Raw genomic sequence first — 15170 nt, forward strand, 5'->3', positions numbered from 1 at the left:
ACAGGGATCACACTCTCCCCAGCAATATCGTTCCCCATGATAAACTCAACGCCCTCCACAGGGAAACATGGGCGAACGGCGACCGGAAAACAACCTGTGATAAGATCTGACTGTACATGCACCTTATGCAACGGCACGCGCATACACCCCATTTCTATACCTCTTACCATCGCACTAGACTGACAGTAAGAGTCTTCATTCAGCGGTAAGACATCAGCCAGGATGAATGACTGAGAACAACCTGTATCACAGAGTATTCTCACCTTACGTTGGTCACAGACGTCACCCGATAGTGACACACACCCATCAAACAGAAAGGGTTTAAAACAGACCAATCAACCCCACACCACTTGGTTTCTGAGCTGACCCTCTTCTCTCCTGTCGCTTCCTCAGCGTATGACATCCTTTTATCATATGGCCAGTTCTCTTACAATAATTGCACACCACCGCTCTCTTAGACGGCGGTGAGCGTGGCTGAAATGCTGACTCACTCACGAATGAGCCACCTTCACCACATACATCAGGACGTACAGAAACACGTTTTTGTGACCACTCAAACTCATCTACCGAAATCGCCGCCTGTCGGAGGGTTGACGGAGTTTTGTTGGCTGGCCCAAGTACATAGACCACAGCTTCGCCTGGCAGGGTGGACATGAACTCCTCCACAAGTACCAATTCACTCAATGATGCAAAGTCTTTTACCTCATACCCAGAACACCACCGATCAAAATTAAGTCTCTCCTCCCGGGAGAACTCAACATGGGTTTGGGAAGGAGATTTACGGCAGTTGCGAAAATCATGCCTGTATGCTGCTGGTACCTCTCTGTACACGCGCAAGACAGCGCTTTTCACTTTCTCATATACCAGGATGTCTTCCTTCGATAATGACACGCACGCCTCCCGAGCCCTACCAGTGAGTCTGTATAGTAATAAAATCGCCCACTTGTCCTTTGGCCAATGCAAAGCCCACGCCATCTGCTCAAAAGCAGAGAAAAATGAATCCACCTCAGACTCCTGAAAGACGGGAACTAAAGGAATATGCTGCCCAATATCAAAGGGTGCCTGGGGGTCGGAAAATACTGGAGAGGAAATGGTGCTATCCTGAAAGGGGGGAACCAAGGACATATGCTGGCTAATATCAAAGGGTGCCTGGGGGCCGGAAAGTACTGGAGAGGAAATGGTGCTACGTTTAGCGTCACCATACTCCAACTCCAGTTTCCTCATCGCCAATTGAAATTCCCTATCAGCCACCTCCTTTCTCTCCAGCATGTCTCGCTCTTTGTCTCTCTCCTCCTTGTCCCTCACCTCCTTCCTCTCTTCCCATTCTCTCACCTCCTTCCTCTCTTCCCATTCTCTCTCCTCCTTTCTCTCTTCTCTGTCTCTCTCTCTGTTTCTCTCTCTGTCCTGCCTGTCTCTCTCCTCTAGACAGGGTAAACGCCGCTCAGCGCTCAGTGTGCTCACCTCACCAGCAGAAGTAATAGAACCATGGTCTGAACCTAATGCAGAGTCAAAACTCTCAGGACCCGACACACCAACATCCTGATCACAAACCTCCATAGCTCTACTCATGAAAAAAAATCTATACTCGGCACTCTGCACTCTGTACTCTGTATACAGTATACAGTTTATGAAAGAAAGTATACTGCCGTAGCAACACACAATACTACCCACAATACTACAACGAATCAGACTTCAATAAGCCCCACAAAATAGCCACTCACCTATAGTACTCAATAATGTCCCTGTGCAACACTCAACAGCCACATTATGCAGTATGACTGCCTGACCAATTTGATTTAATATCCACATCTAACATTCATGAAAACAATAAATGTCGGTTCTAACCACCTAATTAGGATCACACTGGGTAACACTAACTACCCCGTCTAAACTACTTCCCTAGCGGAATGAGGACTACACATATCTTCAGTCGCTTACCGATTTCATTGCGCACTCCACAGGAATAGACGACGCATGCCCCCCCTCCCCCTAGCCAAGCAGGTGATCCACCCTTTACCTATGTGGAAAAAAATAGAATGGTTAAGAGCATAACTTACAACAATGGTTTACAACAGTCAAGTGTGCAGCACGGAAAAATGGATATATAATAATATAACTTACCAAATGAAAAAAAACGCAACCTACCTGACACGCTCCAATCGACAAGTCCACATGTCACATAATAACAAGGAACTATACAATTGTGCAAACTAACGAGCCCCCATGTCATGTACGAAGGTCTAACGACCGCACCGAATGGTATCTGGAGCAGGCTGTACATGAACAGAAACAGCCTCTCTCAGTAAATGTTTTCAAAATAGTCCCGGGCAGGTAGGTAATAACAAACACAAGACGTTGTTCCAAAAATAGTAAATTATATTTATTATGCCGGGTAGGAATTGAAACCTCCACTGATGTTTAGATAGGCAACAAAGGGAAAAAACAACCCACAAACAATTAACAAACAGGGAGAAGGTTAAGGGGAGAACAGACAAGGTAAATATAATAAACTAGGTAAGCGCCCACAGACACTCACCAACCAGCCAGGGGTTGGTACTGGGAAGCCCCCAACAAAGGTACCAAAAGTACAATTCCACACTCAGTGGGATCCAGGCCTAAAGCCAACAAGAGAATGCTTACTCCAATGGAGGAGTGGTCTAGAGGCCAACAATATCTATATACATATACTAGTACTTTAGTCCACCCGAAGCAGTAGCTAAGCACAGTATCAATTCCACCACAGTGGCAAGCAATGGCAACCTCACTCTTCTCTGGTCACTGGCAATTGACAGAATGAGGCGCCCAGACGTGTGTGTGCTGTCAGGTATTTGGCTACCCATCCCTCTCGAGGTGATTGCCATCAGCTGTCATTCATTAGGCAATCAGCACTCTTCAGTAGGAATGGGCAGCACCTGACAGGGAGAGAAAAGAGACAGCATTAGCTCTCATGTTCACACACACACACACATCACATACAAAACATAACACATTAAATATACTAACCTGATGTTCAGAAGGTGTCATAAATACAGTAATAATGGTAATGACCAACCCACGTACCCAGGTACGTCACAAGACCGTTAACCACTGTTTGGCGTTGGTGTGTCATTATAACCATGCTGGAATATGGATGCCTTTATTAGTTTTGTTCGATTGGCTACCAGGTATAATATGATTTGTAGAGGCATACAATCTATTTTGTTGTCGGTATTAGGTAGCCTATATAAATTAGATATAATAGCATAGCCTACATTATGCAACAGTAACTTGCGCATATATAATAACACATGGCACAGCCCTGCGAAGCCTGCACAGTAAACCAACTTGATCGTTAAGCTAGCTGTATCTTTACGCTTATGAAAACATTAAATAATATGTATAGGCTATAAGCCGTCGTTTTGCCTTAATACTATAGCCTATATTCTCAAATGGTATTTAATGGCTATCCGCTGTGGGCTAAATCTCCTCGCTGACGGACCAGTATACCTTATATCATATCATATTCCTATATGTCTATAGGAATCGTGGGGCTCTGGGGAATAAAGGTTGGGAACCCCTGCTATTATAGCCCATATCCTTTATAATGTTATAGGCAATTTTATTTACAGTTTACTCTATCAGCCTACCCAGCATGTAATACGTTCTTTGTTAGAACTCAACTCGTTATTATTTTGCGCATAGATTGCAGAAATACGGGAACGTTTTGATTTATATTTAAAAGGCTTTGACATTGTAAAACGAAATAAGTGGAATTTCGAAGTTATGTAAGCAGAATACAAGTCATATCACCCACACAATATATGCTCTGTATCCAGAGCATGTATGCTTTTAATTAATTTAAGACACATTTATTGCAAGGGTTTTGTAATACACAACAAATAACCTCTGTTCTCGTTGCAATGCGTTTTTAATTATTTCTTATACAGTAGGAAGGGGGAAGAACACTATATCGTGGGTGTTCATATGACTTGTATTCTGCTTACAGCTTCGAAATTCCACTTATTTCGTTTAACAATGGCAAAGCGTTCCCGTATTTCTGCAATCTATGTGCAAAATAATAACGAGTTGAGTTACGCGGAGCGCAGTCAGTACACCCCGTATATTCCGATAACGCTATATATAAACCATGCTGCATTCATTCAGAAAGAAATACCTATTATTCCAAATGCTATTTATAGGGTTTTGACAATAATTACACTACTGTCGCTATTTTACAATTAACTATAATGAATTACGGGGGGGGGGGGGGGAGCTTATTTCCGCGTTGAAACTAATGCATGAAACTGATGAAAGCATATGCCGTCCGTCTGCAGTCTCCATATTCTACCACCGGGTGCCAGGTACGCACGGTCAGAGCTGTGCGTATATATACGCACAGAGTCAAGCACACGTTCAAATTGATAAATCCCACACTTTGCTTAGAAATTATCGTACGCACGGGTTACGCACATCTCTGTGCGTACGCAACATTGGACAGTTCAGTCAGTATTTGTGAACATGCACCACTCTCTCCTAAAGCTATAGAAATCAGAGAGAGAACCCTCTCTGTACCCTCCAAACTGGGATGTAAAATCTGAGGTTCTGACTTTATGAGACAATAAAATATTTGTGTGAGCTCTTACATCGAAATACAATTTGAATTGTGGTTCAAACCTTCTAGAAATTCTAGAATATAAACATTATTTGGGTGTAACATTTGATGGCCACCATTTCATGACCACAATTAAAACCGAAGTTGGGTGTAAGAGCTCACACAAATATTTTATGGCCTCATAAGTTCAGAGCGATGTTCATTGTCTATGGAGAAACCCAGCAGCGGCCGCTGCCGCTGGTGCCTTGTAGGTCGCAGTTCTCGTTAATAGGTCGAGTTGAAAATGTAATGCTCTGAGATGCTCTGGAGCAATCTCTCTCTGTCTCTCGGATCAATCAAATCAAATAATTAACACATGTATGTTGTCATTTTAAACAACTCACCATTCATTCATTATGCATCAGCAGCAACACAAACACGCACAGCTCTCTTTCTCTCTCTCGCTCTCTCTCTCTCTCGCTCTCTCACTCTCTCTCAGATGATGTCAGATCCATTCAATAATAAACACATTTGTAAAGCTCGTTATTTTAAACAAGTTACCATTCATTGTCTGAGTGGTTATGTCCCACATGCAGCGAAATTAGAGAGAGAGAGAGAGAGAGAGAGAGAGAGAGAGAGAGAGAGAGAGAGAGAGAGAGCGAGAGAGAGAGAGCATTTTACTAGTAAAGTTACATTTTCAACAAGATTGCTGCTATTTAAACACTTCATGGAAACGGGGTAACGTTAACCTTATGTCGACTGTAGTATTGTATGACCTCGACATAACGTTTAAACGTTAACGTTACTCCGTTTCCATGCAGTAATTATAAAAGTGGCCGGCTAACGGAGCTAACAGCTAGCAGTAGCTGTAACGTTACAACGTTATGCGGCATCAGTAGACAACGTATCATGTATTAAACTAGAGTTAAGATCGCTAATCTACCTTGTTGTTGGCTTGTTGTTGTTGATAAAGTATATCCACTCCATGGCATTGTCCATCCAGCCTGTGTTGATGTCCATCCATTGTCCATACATGTCCCTCCACACTGCATCCATATAGCTTGCAAGCTGTGTGAGTGAAGAGCTGTGTCTTTGTCCATTTCCGCCTCGAACAGCCTGCAAACTACCTGGCGTTCTATCGCCATGCTCTAAGACAAACTCTAACCTTAACCAACTTTGAAAGAGTGCCTAAGCTCAGTGTAGTTGCTGTTGTTGTTGACGAGTCGACTGAACTGCTGTTGCATTCTCTGACTGTAAGCCAACCCGAGAAATGCGGCTATGGAAAAAAACTGGCATCGCGTCGGCCAATCAGAGAGCGTCTCCACGAAATGCGGCTATGGAAAATTCTTCACGGAAGTTCACGCGGCTGCCTAGACCGCTTCAAATCGCGCTCGGATTCCAACATAATAGTCATATTTCAACGCACAACGCCGTATGCACTGATTGGCTGTGACGGAGACAGCGATCAAACTGTGACGCGTACTCAGAGCGCTATCGCTTCTTGCCCGGGCGAGAAATACGAAAAAATAAAAAAAAACGTCACTTCCTGCCCATGAAAACGATGTTTTTTTAATTTAGATAATAACGTTATATTGTGCATTGGAAACACAAACATACTTAAAATGAGTAAATATTATTAATTTTAAACATGTTTATATTATTTATAGGGCTATAAAACAAAAAAACTAAAAACTTATTTGTCTTGTTCTCTCATATAACCAGGGTAGGAGCTGAGGGGGGGCGGCGCCCGAGCGCCCCTAGTGGTAGAGCCGCCACTGGAGAAACCCCAGTTTTACATCCCAGTGACATTGGGTTGGATGGTTCTCTCTCTGATTTATAGCTTTAGGAGAGAGTGGTGCATGTTCACAAATACTGACTGAACTGTCCTGGAGAACAGGAATAACATACTGACTGAACTGTACTGGAGAAGAGAAAGAACATACTGACTGAACTGTCCTGGAGAAGAGGAAGAACATACTGACTGAACTGTTCTGGAGAAGAGGAAGAACATGCTGACTGAATTGTCCTGAGGCACAGGAAGAACATGACAGAACTGTCCTGTGGCACAGGAAGATAATACAAGCGTACAATCCAAGATGGCAGCATGTCAGTCCACATCAGTGTTAAGTGTAATTTCTACTAATAAGTCTTTTATACTTTTTCTATATAGTCTTTTATTTATTTTATAACACAAACACTATAGACAAGACACAGACATATAAAACTACAATAGGATGTTACACATGACAAAAGGAGGTACAAATGTATTAATTAATCAATGAATTAATCAATTATGAATTAATCTATTAATTAATTAAATATTTTATAAAAAAAGAAAAAAAAGAAATAGACAATATACAATGAAGCCCTGTTCCACACGATGTGAAAATCCGCATAAAATATATACCTAGGTAAATGGAATATTGCTCCGCATATTCTTGGTATCAACGTACATCTATGGACCTCAGGGAATGTATTCACAGTGCCAGAAATATTGTGTCTATTACTAGGCTTGCTTAAATTGTGATGAAACAAAGGAGAATATGAATTATGATTTTTCTTTGCATATTTGACAGTAAATAACACCATGATAATAATGACCAAACTTAAAAAACTGCCACTGACCTTGTTCAGTACCCTCTTGAGATCATGTGTACAAAAAATCTAAGGAAATTAATAAAGGGAAGATGATGAAACCGAAGGTGCTGTAGATACAGTACTGAATTCTCCCATCCGGACCAATGCAATTAGAAATATTATTATAGAATATAGAATAGATGCTTATACATGACCTTATTATAGCCAATTCGCACATTTATATATATATTATCTTTCAAATGCCCGAGTTCAATTTGGATTTAGTATCACCAGGCGTGCATAAGAACAGGTAATGATATCTACTGTAATCGACTGTACTTTTTTATTTTCCCCACAGTGCAACCGTTTTGAAACTAATTTCAGATCTAATTGTTCCTACATGCTAACAATAGGGAGGAGAAACTAACTGCGTTTCAATATTTGTCAAAAATGTTACCTTTTGTGGCTTATTATCGCGAATAATAACAGTTATTGACATATTCATAATTCAACTCTGAACTTTGAACCCCCATAGAACTTGAAGGGTACATTGGAATACTGACAAAGCCATACTTGGTCATTTACTGTACAACTGGGTTAGGACATTTGTAGGGGCCAGTTTCGAATTGCAGTCTCCCATAGGTGTTCTTTGAGAGTGTTTTTGAAAGTGGGTAGTGATTCACATTCCTTTACAGCTTAGGGCGTTCCACATTGATGTGGCATAATTGCTAAACGTGATTAGTCCCTTGTTTGAGCCGAATCTGGGTTTAACATGATTTGTGGAGCTCCCTCTGGTGTTGTGATCGTGGTATTCACTGACCTTTGGGAAGTATTTTGACATGTACATGGGTACCTTGGTCGTGTAGTGTATCTTGTAGACCAGGCCCATTGCAAGTTGCTGTACTCTGTCATCTACTCTAAGCCATCCTAGGTTGTCAAAGTGGGCAGGGGTGAGGTGGGTTCTAGGAGTCAGGTCAAGCAGTAGTCTGACTAGTTTGTTTTGAGATGTTTGTAATTTGTTTTTTAGTGCCTTTGAGGTGCTTTGGTACCATGAGGTGCAAGCATAGTCGTAGTACCCTTGAATGAGTGCTCCTGCCAGAGTCTTCAGGGTATTCTTGTTTACCAGAGAGGAGATCCGGTACAAGAATCAAGTTCGTTGGTTGACTTTTTTTATTACATTGGATGCCATTTTGTCACAGGAAAGATTAGCCTCTAGGATGGAACCCAGGTAGGTAATTTCATCTTTCCTTGTGACAATATTGTCACCCACTGTAACTTTTTTTTTCCAAGCTTAAAATGGCGATCGAAAAACAAAAACTTAAAACTATCTTTTAACACATTTAACCTATTGCTAAACTAACGTATTGATGATAATATACATTCTACATGCTTTTGTGACATGCTAGTGATGTTAATACTTGAAAACGTTTGATTTTAAAATCGCTAATTTTTTGCATCACTCTGAAAAATATGGATCTATGATCATAATATCATTTAGGGGTCGGTACCGACCCTGGGGGGTGGAACAGGTTAATGACCTGTCCCTCATACAAGTATGGACATATGTCCCTGCATATAACATACATGTATAAATATATGCTTTCATGCACACTTCTGCACTCCTCTCGGTCTCCACCTGGCCTCACATATCTCCTCTCCTCCTCTCCAGTCCTGGCTGTCTCTACCTGGCTTCACAATGTGTACTGAGTACATCTAACTATATGTATTGAGTAAATCTAACAATGTGTACTGCCTGGTGGACATTGTGTTTGGGTGTACTTGCTCTATGACTGGGTGTACTTGCTCACAGGATTGACAGGTCATTAACGTATGGCTTTAAATTACTACTTTGTGTTCAATGAGAGATCTCATTCAGACTTAATGCACAGAATGTGGAAGGAGTCGTCATTGTTGATTGTTTTACTATTACTGATATCTGGTAACGTGCAACCTAACCCTTTTGCTATTCATGGGAAATCAGAATTTTATGTCAGGGTAATTTTCTCTTGATTCATCTGTAAGCAATTGGAAGTTCTAGTATAATTGTTGGGTGTGCAAAGTAAAGGTACTGTACTCAGTAGCAGATACTATTCATGTGTAACTTTGAGAAAATCTAAATGGGGAAAGAAATATTTAGAAAATCTAAATGTCCCCAGGAGATTTGAGAAAACCATACAATCCTGTGAACAATAACTCTCAAGCTGTACTCTCAAGCTGATTTGATTTTATTTGAAACCCTGTATGTTCCAGTGTCTGTGAAACCCTGTACTGATGTTCCAGTGTCTGAAACCCTGTATTGATGTTCCAGTGTCTGCGAAACTGTCTCCATCTCTTTGAACAGTTCCCTGAACATGAGTAAATTCTTAAAATGGGCGACATTTCCTGTAGCAGCCTCTGCCTGGGTCCGCTTCTCGAGGTAGTCAGGAGGTATTCTGTACCCGCTTTCTAAATCCAATAATAGTCTCCACACTTTGAGTTCCGTTGTCAGATACCACAGATATCCGATTTATTTAGAAAATCTAATTACATCAAAGCTGGGACCAAAGCGATCAGAAAACTGTGTGCCTTTCCCGTTCTACCCCCACCCAGGTGATTGTCATCACTAATTTATACCACCTCAGCTGCGCAGTGCTCAGGCAAGTCAGGTGAACCACAGCCCACAATACACAACTGAGGCAAATCCATTTTCCCCAGAATAAGCCAACACTGCAGCATTCCCTTTTGCTGGCCACACAGATAAATCATAACATTCCACAATAATAACTCATAATAATCTGCTTTCAATTAATATTCACATATCCTTCAAATTGATAATAATAATAATAATAATAATTAATAATTAATAATTAATAATTAATAATTAATAAATAATAAATAATAAATAATAATAATAATAATAATAATAATAATAATAATAATAATAATAATAATAATAATAATAATAATAATAATAATAATAATCCATAACTAAAAACACTCATATGGCTCTTACATTCCCAGTTAAGAGTTGATGGGACAACGATGGAAATAAGTCACTTTTCGTTTTATCCCTGACAAGGCAAATACAAATGTTGATCTGTTGAAATGTTGTTAATCAAATCAAATCAAAATAAGATGGTGTATCTATCTATGTCCATTGATGATAAAGGGGGGGGGGGTTCTGATACATTTCACAAATAAAGGCTGGGAATTTTTTTTGCAGGTTTCCTGTTTTCATTATTCGATTATGTCGTTCAGAAGGAGGGAGGGCACCATAACAGGGCCCTGGGAACAACTCCCAGGACACTATGTCAGCAGCCAGGGGGTGATGCTAATGGCCACATGGGTACATTATCTGATTCAGAGCTGGAAGCTCTACATTTAAATAAAAGCGCATTTTGATGTAAAAGCTCAAACAAAGCTTCTGAGACCACAAAATCGGCCACTAATTAATTCAGCTCACATATGAGCAGTGATGCCACAGATTACTTGTAAAAGTAATCTGATTACTGATTACTGATTACTCCTTTAAAAAGTAATCTAAGTTACTTTACTGATTACTTGATTATCAGAGTAACTTAGTTACTTTGAAAGTAACTAGGTTACGAAGTCGTCGTCGTTCCCCCAACAGTTTTTTTTTAAACGCTTTATTGAAAGTGCATAAATTGTTTTTAACTTGTTTCTCTGCACATAACGTAAATTGTTAAACTAGTGCTTCAGCTTCTGTACCATCAAGTATGGTAAAGCAACAGTCTATGATGCTCACAGCATTAGAGCAGCCAGCCAGTGGTTTTACAAAACCAGTGTATCACATCTAACAAATGCAGGCTGAACTATTCAATTATATCAACTGTAACTATTAAATTGTTTTTATAAATGTCTCTCTATAAACATACAATCAGTCTCTCTTTAACATGTAAATTAACTGTAAATCTGGCAAAAAAGAGCTTTTGCTCTGCCACCATCAACCCTCCTGTACCTAGTCGAAGCGTTGGCTAGTGTTGTGATTCCAGATGCTTTCAATGCAATTGGATGTGCTGTTTTTAGCGGTAGACAGTATTTTGTTTCCTCCGCATATGAATGTTTTTTTCACCCGGCTTAGCTGACACAAGCGTGAAGTAGTGACTGAGGCTACGTTTAGACGAGCGTTTTGGGATGGAAGTCTGAACAGAAACCGCAAAAGTCATCTTGCGGTTTCACTTTTAATTTTGCCAAGCGTTTTGGGGTGGAATTCTCCGACGACGGAGCCCTGCTGTCACACGATTGGCGCATATGTCACATGACGTGCTGTGAAGACCCGCCCTACTCTGCCTCTGATTCGCAGACTGTGGATGGGGAATGTGATTGGACCAAAGCAGAGTCACTCACAGACAGAGGGTCCAGTCACGCCACGGGACACATTCTTGTATTTAACCCTTTCACTGCCACACCACGTCACTCCCAAATATACGGTCTCTATTGATCGATTTATGATAAAGAAAAGCAGGGTCCCCTTATAAGGGGACCTTACGGCAAACGACGAGAGGGCCTACCTGGAGGAGGTCAAGGTTCTAGCGGGATGGTGTTAAGAGAACAGCCTCTCCCTGAACGTCAGCAAAACAAAGGAGAAGATTGTGGACTTTAGGAGGTCGGGGGTCAAGGACTACAGCCCCCTCAGCATCGACGGGGCACCGGTTGAGAGAGTGAACAGTTTTAAGTACCTCGGAGTCCACATATCCGAGGACTTGACATGGACCACACGCGTGTATCCTTTCGGCAACTGGCTTGTCCTTCCGCGTTGCTCTGATTGGCCAGCGCTCTATGCTAGTTTCGCCCCTACGCCGGTATGAGCGTGCGCATGCGCATGAGCCTAGATAACGCCCTCGCACACACGCAGGTTTTTGTTTTTGCCCCCACACGCTCGCACACACGCAGGTTTTAATAATAATAATGCGAGAGCCCTCGCACACACGCATGTTTTGCCCCCACGCATAATAATAATAATGCGAGAGCCCTCGCACACACGCTAAAACAGATTTTTTACACATTGGTTCAAACATGATCACGGAAGGTGACAACCCTAACATGTCATGTTGTGTCACAACAGAATGAGTAGGTGAGTGTTAGGCCTACAGAAAGTGTAATCTATTGATTGACTTGCGCAACCTAGTCAATTCGGTAGAAGAGTCTGGTGGGCGAGATTATGCATGACCAGCCTGTGGCTGAATAATGAGGAGCATATTACCTATGTGTTGATGGAATCACGTTAATAGAGAGATGAAAACAATACAATACGTTATTTCAATTGATATGAATAGCTAGTTACATTAATATAGAGCGATTAACGTTATTTCGATTGATATGAATAGCTAGTTACGTTAATATAGAGAGATGATAAATTAATTAAACGTAAAAAAATATATATATTGAACTAAGAGTGATTTGAACTTGTGACCATAGGCTCCACAGCAAGCTGACGAACAAGTTAAGCTAAGTGCGTCGATGTTAAAACTGAGTGACGAATGCATAATTTACACTTGTGCCAATTGCGTGCGTTTGTCTAAGTGTTATTATTCTAAGTATTATTATTATTATCTACCGGCGTGGGGGCAAAACCTGCGTGTGTGCGAGGGCTCTCGCATTATTATTATTATTATCTACCGGCGTGGGGGCAAAACCTGTGTGTGTGCGAGGGCTCTCGCATTATTATTATTATTAAAACCTGCGTGTGTGCGAGCGTGTGGGGGCAAAAACAAAAACCTGCCTGTGTGCGAGGGCATTATCTAGGCTCATGCGCATGCGCACGCTCATACCGGCGTAGGGGCGAAACTAGCGTAGATCGCTGGCCAATCAGAGCAACGCGGAAGGACAAGCCAGTTGCCGAAAGGATACACGCGGACCACACACATTGACAGTGTTGTGAAGAAGGCACGGCAACGCCTCTACTTCCTCAGGCGCCTAAGGAAGTTCCAAGTCAGTCAGAAGATCCTTAAGAACTTCTACTCATGCACAATAGAGAGCATCCTGACTGGCAATATCACCTCCTGGTTTGGGAATGGCACCGCACAAGACCGTAGCAGACTACAAAGAGTGGCCCATTCAGCCGAACGCACAATTGGAGGGGGGCTTCCCACTCTCCAGGACATTTACAACAAGCGGTGCATGGGTAAGGCTAAGAGAATTATCAAAGACTACAGCGACCCAAACAACTGCCTTTTTGAACTGCTGCGGTCAGGCAAGCGATACCGGAGTCTCATGGCAAGCACAGAGAGACTCAGAAGAAGCTTCTATCCCCAGGCCATCAGGATGCTCAATGAACAATGATTGCTCAATGAACAATGATTGAACAATGAACAATAACAAGCCATCAACACACCCACAGCACACACACACTCACTGTAAATAAACAACACACTGTAGCACCCACTTTACCACACTTTACACTTTTACACTTTATATTTATATTATTGGTAAGAGAATTGCACATATCTTCCTTATTCCTTATTGCACCTCACCACCACAAGGTGGCACCACAAGCTAAGCTATACCTCACCATTTTTGTACCAGATGTACATACTGTATATAGAGGTATACTGAACAAGTGTTGTTTACACTTGTGTTTACTTGACTTCTTGACTTTCTATTTTTTACTTATTATACTTATTTTAAACTATCTTATTATTATCTAGCACACTCTCAGGAGCGAAACAGAAACAAAATTTCATGCAAAGTATTCTGTATTTCTGTATATGACAAATAATAAAGAAACTTGAACTTGAACTAGTAGCTAGAATAGCTATTAGCTAGCTACAACAACGTTAGCTTACACAGTCCAACACGGCTCACAAGGTTCACGTCAACTACACTACTTCAACTGAGATAAAAAAGAATATATATATATATACGATACACAATAATTTAAACAATTGAATAAAGATCTTAAAATATGAATTATTATATTAGGCAAATTAATCTCTTCTTTTCTCGATGTCTCTCTCTTTCAAATCAAGTTTCACACAGTCAGTCAGGGGGATCACATTGAGAACATTCTAGAAATTGCCGCCTGAACCATTCTCTGATAGGGTGTCAAGCTGTCAACACGATGTAACACGGTTTGAAAGCCAATCAATCATTCGTAAACTCAGCTTCACTACCCGCCTTTAGATGAAATTTTTTTAGCTCAAATAGCCTATTTTGATTGGATTATTATACTCTAATGGCTTGCCCGTGCAGTTTAAACTCTGAATGATTGACAGCTAGTGGACAATATATCAATGTGTTATGATACCAGGTCAGAGAGCTCAGCTGTCACTTGGACATTTTTGAAGAAAAAAATATTCACTGGCATTGTTTTTTTCATAGAGGAAAACATTTCTAATAAAAAAATTTAAAAGATTAGAAAAAAATGTATATTAAAGGGGACCTGCATTGCTATTCCTAGCACTATTTGGGCAACTTTACACAATTCCTGTGAGTCCATTGAAGACAAATGCATTGTTTTATATTTCTAATCAAGTACTCAAAACCATAATTTTTCAGCCTCAGGATTTCAGGCTATTATGGCCTGGCTCCGCCCATAAGCACTTTGAGTGACAGTCAGCCCACACAGTCTGCGACTGGTAGACAGAGAGAGATAGAGAGAGAGAGAGAGAGAGAGAGAGAGAGAGAGCGAGAGAGAGAGGGGGGGGGTGGGCGAGAGAGAGAGAGAGAGAGAGAGAGAGAGAGAGAGAGAGAGAGAGAGAGAGAGAGAGGATTCACTTCCTTGTGTGCGTCCAGCAGACCAGGGGCTGTTGCAGTGGAAAAAGACAGGCCGTTATTGATAAGGCCCCCCCCTACCCTCTCTCCCTCCCTCCCTACCTCCCTCCCTCCCTCCCTCTCTCTCTCTTCCTTTCTTCTTTTTTTCTTTCTTTCACTCTCTCCCTCTGTATCATTCTGCTCTCCGCGGGGCGGTGTTCCTGTGCGGGTCCCCTTCTCTCTCTCTCCCTCTCCCGTTCGGGGGTGTGTGCCGCGCGGCAGCTTGTGCTCCCGAATCGGGGGGGGGGGGGACCTACGCGCGGAGTGTTTG

The sequence above is a fragment of the Notolepis coatsorum genome, assembly GCF_963971535.1.
Source record: "Notolepis coatsorum genome assembly, chromosome: 1".
Lineage (NCBI taxonomy): Eukaryota > Metazoa > Chordata > Actinopteri > Aulopiformes > Paralepididae > Notolepis > Notolepis coatsorum.